This window comes from Rattus norvegicus, chromosome 1 (assembly GCF_036323735.1).
Source record: "Rattus norvegicus strain BN/NHsdMcwi chromosome 1, GRCr8, whole genome shotgun sequence".
NCBI classification, from domain to species: domain Eukaryota; kingdom Metazoa; phylum Chordata; class Mammalia; order Rodentia; family Muridae; genus Rattus; species Rattus norvegicus.
Genome location: NC_086019.1, coordinates 153,336,731 through 153,343,803, shown reverse-complemented (window position 1 = coordinate 153,343,803; position 7,073 = coordinate 153,336,731). Strand labels below are relative to the sequence as shown.

Sequence of the window (7,073 nt, the reverse complement as noted above, 5' to 3'; positions counted from 1 at the left end):
CAGCCCCCCTCTGTCCACTGTGCACTTCCTTCTTACCCTTTCACTTCCTTATCGCTCAGCACGTAAGACAACCCACAGGACAAAACACCCCGCAGACAAACAGCAAATATTGCCCAATCTGTTGTTTGTTCTTTCTGACTCTGACTAGTTAGTTACCCAGATTTTTTCAGTCTGTGGCAGCCTATGACTTGTTAACTGGATACTCCAGGCGATAGCTACTCCTCCTTTGTATCAGAATTCCACAGAACAGCCGTTGAGACTTTGCTCAGTTGATCATGAACACTCCCTGCATTAAGAATTTTTTGTTTGGTTTTGGTTAGGTTTGGTTTGGTTTTGTACATAATTCTTTTATCCATCATATTTATACTTATAGATGAATGGCAGTATGTGGCCAGACATTGTTAACCCATTGACAGATACTATATTTTAAGAAACTGCTAGTTTTAGTTACATTGAAGTAGACAATGGTTTACAATTATATGTATTAAACTTTTTCTCATATTCAGAAGAAAGGAATATGCTTCAAATACATTAAAACACATTTTTCTCATTACTTTTTTACTTCTCATTTCCTGTGTTGTGGTATAGTGTTATTGTTTGTTTACAATTCATACAATTCTTCCTCCTGCTCCCCCTCCCCCTCCCCTCCTTTGAATAGAGACCCTTTCTACTGAGGTAGAATAACAACTAAAACAAATAATTCCAGGGGCCAGAGGAAGGGCTCAGTGGTTATGAACATCCCGAAGGCTGCTCTTCAGAAGGACTTAAATTCAGTTCTTAGCACTCACATGGCGGCTCCCAACCGAATGTAACTCAAATCTCAAATTCAAAAGATTCTGGTAATCTCTCCTATCCTCCATAGGCACCAGGTATGTATGTGGTGCACAGATATGCATGGAGGCAAAACATCCAAACATATGCAATTAAAACTTAAAACACACATGTGAACAAGAAGCAAATAACCTCAGAGGTGCCTGTGCTAAGGACCTTCATTCTGATACTCTCCTAGGAGAGAAGAACACAGGCAGTTGTTTCAGGTCCAATCTTGGGGAAGAACAAGCAAGCTCAGAAGGGTTGAAAGCTCAACCAGTGTGTGTGTGTGTGTGTGTGTGTGTGTGTGTGTGTGTGTGTGTCATGTGCCTGAGTGCTGGAAGTGAATGCATGTGTCTCCATGTTCCACCTCAACCAGTGGGTTACACTTGGAATCTCCATGAATGCCTGGTGAGATGGGAGAAGGTGACACTGCAAAACCATCGTATAAACCTGAAGAATTCTGTGAATGACAGGAGTGATGTGGCTCTCATTTGAGACAGCATCCACTTCTTGTCCTCCTCTTAGGACATCATGGAAATGACATTTTCATTTCCTGGTACTGTGTATCCTCTAGAATTGGAATAAAGCTGGCTAAATGGCTCAGCTGGTGAGGTGTTTGCCCTAGGACCCACATGACTGAAGGAGAGAACCAACTCACACATTGCCCTCTCTCCCCTTCATTTGATATGACGGTGAAGAGGTAAGTTTTTAACTGCCCTGAGCTCCCAAATGGGCAATAGCATGCTTAACGCCGCCCACCCCAGATGCTCTGGAGCCGGACGGGAACACACACACACACACACACACACACACACACACACACACACACAGAGAGAGAGAGAGAGAGAGAGAGAGAGAGAGAGAGAGAGACTTATTTAAATAAGCTAGCTCAATAGCTGTACCACTCCTGAACCTCCACGTGACTAACACACTCTGCTCCAGTATTCTTGAGTTATTACTTTCTAAAATCTATACTTTATCTCTGCTACCCCAGGCCTAAAGTGGACTCTGGACCCACTTTTCCCTGATTCTTACATGGTTGGTTCTCTGTCTTCCACAGCTCTGATGTTTGTATCCTATTCCTTCCTTCTGCCCTTGTGATTCTCCTTCTCTCTCCAGTGTTTCCTCTCCAGGAATCCTCAAAGTCCCATGTCTGTCCCCATGCCTGGCCATTAGCTGCTGCCTCTTTATTGATCAGTCAGAAAACCAATTTTTGGCAGGGACCTGCAGCGGACGTGCGAATTCCCATGTAAGCATAAATCAAATCCTCAACAGATGGCACACACACACACACACACACACACACACACACACACACACGCGCACACATACACACACACACAAATAGGGTGTGGGAGAGGGAGAAGGAGAGAGAGATACAAACACACAGCTATGCATACACACACACATATACGGGCATGCACACAAATAAATAATACATAAATACAATTCATGAAATTCTTATATAAAAAACAGAACAATTTTGATTCTAAAAAATAGGAAAAAGAGGTTCCTATTAATTTACTGCCATACCTTCTGGGAGACAGGAAAGTTTCGTTAAAGGATGAAAGCTGAAACCACATCACCCTATGCTTGCTTTGTAGGAACTGAAATGCTCTACAATGCCTTATGTCCAAGCTTCCATGGCCCTTCACCAGGATGAAAAGTCTGTACAAAGGCAAGGCACCCTTGATACTTTAGATTGCCTCTGTATCCAAATCCCCAGAGGGAGAACACTCAGAAGATCGAATCTCTTCTTTCCTCAGTGAAGCTCCTTACCAGCTCCACACCCTCCCACTTAACCAAGAGGACCAAGCCGTCAACCCCCCGGCATCCATATTCTCCTATGCCTGTAGGACTCCCTGTATGGGAAATGCTTAGACCCTTGAGGATATTTAGAATCCACGTCCCTTTCTCTTTTTTTTTTTCTTTTTTTTTTTTTTCCAGAGCTGGGGACCGAACCCAGGGTCTTGCGTTTGCTAGGCAAGTGCTCTACCACTGAGCTAAATCCCCAACCCCGTCCCTTTCTCAATGTTGTAACTTCAGCAGCACCAAAAGAAAATGGGAAGTTACTATGAGGATATTTAGCAATTTACTAGTAACTTGCAGACCTGAGCTTTACCTTTTGATCTTCGGTGGGTGACCTAGTCTTAGTTCTAACCACTTATTGTATTACTGAGGAGAAACACAAGACATGGAGGGAAACCTGGAAACTTGGAAACACAAACTGTGTCCTTGGAATCCTGTTGGAGCGTAGACCCTTTAATACCAGGAAACAGCCGATCGGGACAACAGAGCAGGAATCGGCAGATGTAAGATGATGATACAGTCTCATCACAGGGGCAAAAACTGTATTAAGAAGCCTATTGGGCTAGAGAGACGGTTCAGTGCTTAAGGATAAATTTACTGGACTTGAGAAAGGCTTTAAGGAAGTAGCAGTGCAAGGGTGTGACTAGCCTGTCACAATGGTGCCATCATGAGACAAGTCCATGAAATGTAAGAAGTGAGGGAGGAACTAGAAACTCCTAGTGAAGACCATATGGCTGAGAGCCCAGGAGCCCTGCAAGGTCACTCTTTATTCACAGCATGGACATCAATGACCCTTGTGAAAGGGCCCACGTCTGGTCTGACTAGATGCGCATGGAAAGTTGAAGCACAAATCTGTACTCTTCCATTTAGGTGAACTTACTCAGATTTTACATTGATTTCCATAGCACTGATAAAATGCACACAATAGCCCTTCTCCGTGGAGGTATATAATAAGAATACGTTTATATATTTTTGGTTCCTGGCACAGCTCCTAAAATGCCAGGGACTGCTGGAATTGTAAGTATCATTCCTATGCTAATTAGCTAGCTGGTAGTTGGAAATCTTCAGGCAGCTTCATGGTAGGGACTAGCAGGTCTAACATCTTGATCTGAAGTGTAGAGCTTTTAGCGCTGTCCCTAACTTCTGGGGTTCGAAGAGCTTTTCATCTGGCAAACACATTCACCACAACTCCACGAACAGAAGTCCTTATTCCAGCGCTCCTCTGCACCTTGTTCTCTGGACTTCCTGTCTAGCTGTTCATTTAAAATACACTGGGAGTGGGGCAGTGGTTTCTCCACGTGTGTAATCCTAACACTCAGTAGGCAGAGGCTTCTGGGAGCAACAGCGGTATCCAGAACATCAAATTACCTAACAGCCTTTTTAACGAAGATGTAAAACTGGCCAACAGGTACATAGAAACTTCACAACCTCACTAATCATCAGAGAAGTGCAAAAACCACAGTGATGGGCTGGAGAGATGGCTCAGTGATTGAGAGCACATGCTGCTCTTGACATGGGTTCAGTTCCCAGCACCCATGTAGCAGCTCACAACTGTCTATCACTCCAGCTTCAGTGACCCAGTGCCTTTTCTGGCCACTGCGGGCACAAGGCATGTGTATGGCGTGCATATACATAGAGGCAAACACTCATTCCCATAAACATAAAAATAAAGAAACCTTAAAAAGATTAAAGAAAACCAGAGTGAAATATTACCTCACACCTGTTAGAATAGCCATTATTAAGAAGGCAAAAACTAGTGTCTGTGAGGATTGTAGGAAGGGAAACTGCCATACACTGTCAGTGTGTTAGTTGGTGCGGCAGTATGAAAAGCTTTGTAGAAGTGCCTCAAAAATTAAAAATAGCATATGGATGCTGGTGGAGGCAGCAGAGGCGGTGGCTGTGTCCGGGAGGGGGGCAGCGTGGGGGGCTGGCGCGTAGCCAGGACTATGGAGAGGCAGAGTGACTGCTGCAAGATCGTAGTGGTGGAGGACGCAGAGTGCGGCAAGACAGCGCTGCTGCATGTGTTCGCCAAGGATGCCTACCCCGGGAGTTATGTCCCACGGTGTTTGAGAACTACACTGACAGCTTCGAGACCGACAAGCGCCGCATTGAGCTCATCATGTGGGATACTTCAGGTTCCTCTTACTATGACAATGTCCGGCCTCTGGCCTACCCAGATTCTGATGCTGTGCTTTGACGTTAGCCAGCCAGAAACACTGGACAGTGTCCTCAAGAAGTGGCAAGGAGAGACTCAGGAGTTTTGCCCCAATGCCAAGGTGGTGCTGGTTGGCTGTAAACTGGACATGCGGACTGACCTGGCCACCCTGAGGGAGCTATCCAAGCAGAGACTTATCCCCGTCACACAGGAGCAGGGTACTGTGTCCTACATTGAATGCTCCTCCCGGTCTTCCGAGCGCAGCGTCAGGGACGTCTTCCATGTGGCCACAGTGGCTTCTCTTGGCCGTGCTGGCCATAGGCAGCTCCGCTGAACAAACTCTCGCCAAGGACTGCAGCGATCCACTCAACTGGATCGGGACAGCCAGACCGGGAAAGTGAGGGCGAGATGCATAAAGATCGAGCCAAGAGCTGTAACCTCATGTGAGGGGTTGCAGCAGGGCAGAGAAGGAAGAGGGCTAGGTGAGAGACACGATTGTTCCCCTGTGCACTCCTGGACTTTCTGACCTCCTGACCCTGGCTGGAAGAGCAGGGCAGGCAGAGGAGCAATTCTAGTTGGAGGAGCTACATCCTTAACCCTTTCCCAGCTGGTAGCTGAGAGAGCTAACAGGGTAGGCATGGGGGCATGAACTTGGATAGGGCAGGTGGGTGTTCGGGAAACCAAGCAATGACTTTGGTTGAGTCTCCTATAGAAAGTGTATCTTCCTTGCTCACCCTGGTCCCCATATCCCCGTCTGCCTTCCCCGAGGAAAGTGTCCATTTGATGACCTTCTCTTTGTCTCTCCTCTCACTTCCACATCTGTTCTCAGACACGCTAACCTTTCAGGCAACATGCACTAAATTTTACAGCAAGAAGTTCTTTCCTCCCATCAACCCACCAACCAGTTCGAGCTTCCCCCCTTCCCCAACAGTACGCAAATAAAAGCCCATGACCATGGAAAACGGCTATGGAAAAAAAAAATAGAATATGATCCAGGAATCTCACTGCTGGGTATATACAAAACCAAAGGAAATGAAATCAAAGAAATGCTTGTATTCACATCACCTTTGCAATATTATTTGTAATAGCCAAGATATGGAACCAATTGTCTGTCAACCGATGGACAGAGGGAATGGGGTACAGTTACCATTTGTGACAGTTCACATTAACATTCAGGATATTATGCTAAGCAAAACCAGCCAGGTTTAGAAAGACAAATACTGTGCATTCTCTCTTATAAGTGCAAATTGAAAAAGGTGAACTCAAGAAGCCCAATGTAGAATGATGGTTGGCAGGGTCTACAAGTGAATGAAGAGGAATATAGAGATACTGGCCAAAGAATCCAGTTTTAAGTGGATAGGGCTGCCAGGTTCCTGGGTTCTATTGTAAAGCATGGTAACCATAGTTAATAATGTGTTACTATATGCTTGAAAGTTGAAAAGAGTAGGTCATAAGTGTTCTTACCACACACAAAAATGTGTGGCGGGTACATCTGTCAGTGTGTGCATTTCTCCAATCCTCATACTGCACTGTGGAAATCCATTCAGTTTTCAGCCATCACATAGCCCTATGGAGGGGAATGGAGACACATGGGTGACCTGACATGGTGACTGGCAGCTAAAATGAAGTTGGTCTTGTGCAGCTGAGCTGTAATCTGGAGTCTCATGCTGACTCCTGGTAATTAATTTCAGACTCAAGTGAACTGTTGGAGACACTGTTAATGTCCAAAGAGTTGGGGAATTGGTTGCCATGAGGATAGAAAAATGCATATATTTGGTTAGTACAAATAGATTGCTCGTCTTGGATGAAGTATGTCTGTTTGGTTAGGAAAATAAACAAAACAAACACTAGTACAAGTATCCCGACAATTTCACAAACATTCTCTCCTCTCTCCCTTCACCCGTGTGTGTGTGTGTGTGTGTGTGTGTGTGTGTATGTGTGTGTGTGTGTGTGTATGTGTGTGTGTGTATGTGTGTGTGTGTACACATAAGGGCTTAGGAATAATGAATGCTGTTAGTAGATGTTGGGGTACACTACATTACTTTTCCTCAAATATTTGCTTTGTTTTTTCTATTCCACTTCTTTTATTTACTTCCAGCAAATGTCAAGCAAACTCACCGCGCTAGGAAATCCATATCAACTCCATTCAGCTCATTCACATCTCCTCTAGGTTCTGTTATGAACTCCATTTTCAAGCACCTCCTTTATGGCAGTGGTGGAAATTAAACTTTGAAAAAGACTGGTGAAAGTTGCCATGTGATTTGAGAAGGCCCCACAAAATTGAAGACAGAATTCT

The 7,073-nt window shown here is 44.9% G+C and overlaps 1 pseudogene; it reads left to right on the top strand.

The window, feature by feature from the left end:
* Positions 1-4,407: 4,407 nt before the first annotated feature.
* On the top strand, positions 4,408-5,304 carry Rnd2-ps1 (rho family GTPase 2, pseudogene 1; annotated as a pseudogene).
* The last annotated feature ends 1,769 nt before the right edge of the window (positions 5,305-7,073 follow it).